At 39.1% G+C, this 4,771-nt stretch overlaps 1 pseudogene; it reads left to right on the top strand.

Annotated features, from left to right (window-relative positions):
* The window catches only part of LOC102023176, a 13,084-nt pseudogene extending 11,124 nt beyond the window's left edge, over positions 1–1,960 (top strand).
* Positions 1,961–4,771: the final 2,811 nt, after the last annotated feature.

The following is a 4,771-nucleotide window of genomic DNA, read 5'->3' as shown; positions in this document are numbered from 1 at the left end:
TTTTTTTTTGGTCTTTTTGAGAAGGATTTTGCTATGTAGTTCAGGCTAGCCTTGAACTCACTTTGTAGCCCAGGGTGGCCTCAAACTCGTAGCAATCCTCCTGCCTCAGCCTCCCAAGTGCTGAGATTATCTTTTAGGTTTTATAAGGAAGTACACAACCTATGTGAAACTGTTGAGGTGATGTTTATTCTAAATGCACAATATGTATTAAGAATTTAATAATTTATTTTATTGATATTTTATGTTCTTGTTAACTACACACTGTATAATATAATAAGAAACTCCTAACAAAACAGCAAGGCCAATGAGATGTCAATATGTCCTACAGGGGCTGGGGATTTAGCTCAGCAGCACAGGGCCTGCCTGGCAAGTGCACAGTTGTGAGTTCAATTCCCGGTACCAGAAAACAAAAACAAAAACAAAAAAAATATGTCCTACAAAAAGACCAGGAAAGCAAAACACATGTGCTGTCAGTGTAAGTGATGTGTGTATATGGAACATGCTGTTGTCATGTGTGCAGACTGCCTTAGGTGTGATAACTGAAGTAAAGATTATTTCTTTTGTAGAGTGATATTGATATTTTCATTGTAGTTCACAAGAGAATTTATTTTTGAGGTTCTTTTTTAGACTGTACACCAAAAAACAGTCAATGATGAAATTTTTGATGCTTTTTTATAAATAATAAATATTTAAAAGTCAATACATTATTTTTTGCCTATTAAATATTCCTTGTTTTATATAATAAAACTCATAAAATTAAAATTGGTTATTCATCAATAGAAATATTCTAAAGAAGTGCCTTGATGACAAAATTAGTCTTATTCTCTGAGGACTGTGGAAGGAATTAGTTCTATGATCAAATGGTAATGCCAGTATAACACACCAGAGGCCAGAGTGACCGGGAGGTTGGCTCCCCCCCCCCCCCCCCGAGACAGAACTCTCTGGACAAGCGTGGTTTCACTGCTTCATACCCGGCACAATCCTCCATTCCTTTTAAATCCCAAGCAACAATAATTTCAGAATCAGAAAAGAATTTTTTTTGTACTGGGAATTGAACTCATGACTTCGCACTTGCCAGGCAGGCACTGTGCCACTGAGCCTTATCCCCAGCCCTAAGAAAAAAGACTTTATCATAAGAATGATGTCCCAGGCCCTGGGTCCTACAACATCACCAACGTCACCTACAACATCTCCAGTGTTCAGCAGTGTCTCATTGTCCAGGAAGAGGACCTGCATTTTTCCTTTCCTTTCACTTTCCCCCATTGGATGCCATTATTTTAAATATCCTATAGCTAATGAATCCACTATCACAGCCAGTTTTGCTTCAAAGAAAGACTTCAGTAATTTCTGTTCCAGCATGTTCCAATTGCCAATCTGTGAAAGCAGTCAGATCTGAAACCCTTGCCCTAACCATTATAATGCCTGCATTTTTTGCTGTCAGCAGCAAAATAATGTGTCTGCCAAGCTGGGTTTATGTCCAAAACCCTGAGAGGATTGTTCACTGCTGCTGACACGGGACCCGCTCCAGGGCATTATGATGTCAATGAATCCCTTGTGAAGCAGTCGCCAAAGACATTAATGTCTTGTTTTAAATAAAAAACTGACCATGGATTAAAACCCATGTCAACAGGCTCAGGGCACAGTTATTACAACCCGAAGATCATACCAGTTTCAAAAAAGTCTCTTTTCCCAAAAAAAATCCATCATGAGATTCTCACCCCAGCCGTTGCCTCTGCCCCCAAAGCCACCTCTTCCAGGTCCTAGTCAGTGTGAGACTGTGGACTATTCTGGTCCCACCAAGCATTTCATCTCCAATGCATCCTTTGTGTCCAACACCAGTTAGTGGATAATGGTGCCTTCCCAGCCAGGCCTCCCTGACCCAGCCATATACCACCCTGAACTTTCAGAGAAGCACTCCTTCCTCTACAATGAGGACAAAAAATGGGTCCCAGTGGTGTAGCTATGCCACAGGAGTTCAAGGAGGTCTCCAGCCCCAGCTACCCAGAAAAAAGCAGAACAAAACAAAACATGCCAAAACCTATGGGAGACAGTGAAAGTCCTAAAGTGGAAATTTATAGTGGTGAATGGCTGTATAAGAACAACAGAGCAAGCTCAAATAAAAAGCCTAGTGGTGCAAATCAAAGTCCTAGAAAAACAAGAACAAGCCAAATTCAAAGCTAGTATGAGCAAGGAAATTACAGTGGTACTTCAGTTCATGAACTTACTTTGTCCCACCATTCTGGGGAAGATGGCCCTATTCATGTTTGTGTGGGGAAGATGGCCACAGTTCTGTTCTTAAAGCAGAGTTCACAAATGGAAGCAAAATTTTGTCAGACATTCTGTTTGGAAACTGAATTTTTTGTGAAAAGACACATTCGTGAACCAAGGTATTACTATATAAAGATCAGAGCAGAAATTAATGAAATTGAGACTAAAAAAAAAAAATACAAAGAATCAAGAGTTGAAGAGTTGGCTCTTTAAAAGAATAAACAAAATAAATGAACTCTTAGCCAATCTTACCAAAAAATAAAATAAAAAGAAAGACCCAAATCCATGCAATTGGAAATGAAAAAGACAAAATCACAATGAATTCGCCGGGCATCGTGGTGCACGCCTGCAATCCCAGCACTTGAGAGGCTGAGGGAGGAGGATCGTCGCAAGTTCGAGACCAGCCTGAGCTACAAAGTGAGCTCAAGGCCAGCCTGAACTGCATAGTGAGACCCTGCCTCAAAAAGACACCCCCCCCCAAAAAACAAAAAAATCAATGAATTCTGTCAAAATCCAGAAGATATTGATAATGACTTTGAGAACCTATAATCTAATAACATGGAAAATTCAGAAGAAATGGATGAGTTACTAGATACATACGAACTACCAAAGCTGAACCAAGAAGATATAAAGCTCCTGAATAATGCAATATCAGTCAATGAAATTAAAGAAATAATGAAAAAAAAAACTTACTAAGAAAAGCCCAGGTCCTGATAGATTCCCTGCTGAATTCTACAAGAAATTCAGAGAAGATCTGAGGCCAATGCTCCTCAAACTCTGTAATGAAATCAAAAGGGAAACCATACTCCCAAAATCACTCCTGGAAGCAAGTATTACCTTGATTCAAAAACCAGATGAAGCCATAAACAAAATAAAGAACTATAGGCCAAACTCCTCAATGAATGTAGATGCAAAATTTTTAATAAGATACTGGCAAATAGAATGCAGCAAATCATGAAAAAAATCATACATCATGACCAAGTAGGATTCATTCCAGAAATGCAGTGACTGTTCAACATATGCAAATCCATAAATATAATGCAATATGTTAACAGAAGCAAAGAAAAAAAATCACATGATCATCTCAATAGGTGTAGAAAAAATATTTGACAAAATTCAGCATTCATGATAAAAATCCCTGAAGAAAATAGGTACAGAGAAGGTCTTTATGTCAATGTGATCAAAACCATCTATGAAAAACCAACAACCAACATTATATTAAATGGAGAAAAGCAGAAGGCTTTCCCTCTAATCAAGAACAAGACAAGGATGTCCACTGTCACCACTCCTATTCAATATAGTTCTTGAAATATTAACCAGAGCAATTAGTCAAGAGAAAGAAGTAAAATGTATATGGGTAGAAAGGAAGAAGTTATTATCAGGGACCCCTGCAGTGAACCTCCAGTCTCCTGCCATGTGTTATGACACACGGCAGAAAGAAAGAAAGAGCAAGAAACAAAATGGAGTGTAGTAGGGGTCTGGGATGACCAGTTATTCATGAAAAACAAAAGCCCACGAGGCAGTCAGGACCTCAACATTTAATGACTGAGGAGGGGATTATCAGATGGCTCAGAAAGCAGGTGTTGGTCTTATGCTTAGAAGGATCTTGCCATGGAGTGTCCTTAATCTTAGTGGTCTTAGTCTTTTAGTCTTAATCTTAGTCTTTCTTAGTAGATGGGAGAGGATGGCCCACCCTTAATGAAACAGTGGGAAATCTCCAAAGGGTGATACCAATAATCCCAAGCATTCATTCATGCCTTAGGGAAGGATATAAAACCAGCCATTGTGAGTTGTGATCCCCAACAAGTTATCATTATTTGCAGATCGTCTATGTAAAAGCCCCTAAAAACTCCACCAAAACACTCCTAGAATTAATAACTAAATTCAGTAGCATAGCAGAATACAAAGTCAACACTCAAAATTCAATAGCGTCCCCGTACACCAATAATAAACTCACCAAGAGAAACATTAGGGAAATAATACCTTTCACAACAGCATCAAGAAAAATGAAATACTTAGGTATGAATTTCACCAAAAAAGCAAAAGACTTCTACAATGAAAACTACAGTACTCTGAAAAAGATTGAAAAGAATATCAGAAAATGGAAAGATATTCCCGGTTCCTGGACATGAAGAACTACAAAGGCAAAACGGCCATACTTCCAAAACTGTTACACAGATTTAACACAACCCCAATCAAAATAGCAATATCTTGGGGCTGGGGATGTAGCTCAGTGTCACAGTGCCTGCCTGCCAAGCACAAGGTCATGAGTTCAATTCCAGGAACCAAAAAAAGAAAAAAAGAAAAAAAAGAAAAGAAACCATACTGCTATTCCCTCTCATGCTTTGCCAGGCAGGCATGGCAGCACGTACCTGTAATCCCAGCCCTCAGGAGGCTGAGGCAGAAGGATCGTTTTGAGTTCAAGGCCATCCTGGGCTACAAAGTGAGTTCAAGACTAGCCTGAACTACATGGTGAGACCCTGTCTCAAAAAGACAAAAAAAA

The sequence above is a fragment of the Chinchilla lanigera genome, unplaced genomic scaffold, assembly GCF_000276665.1.
Source record: "Chinchilla lanigera isolate Chin_1 unplaced genomic scaffold, ChiLan1.0 scaffold00105, whole genome shotgun sequence".
NCBI lineage: Eukaryota > Metazoa > Chordata > Mammalia > Rodentia > Chinchillidae > Chinchilla > Chinchilla lanigera.
Note: the sequence above shows the minus strand (reverse complement) of the source record. Positions and strands in the feature narration are given on the sequence as shown.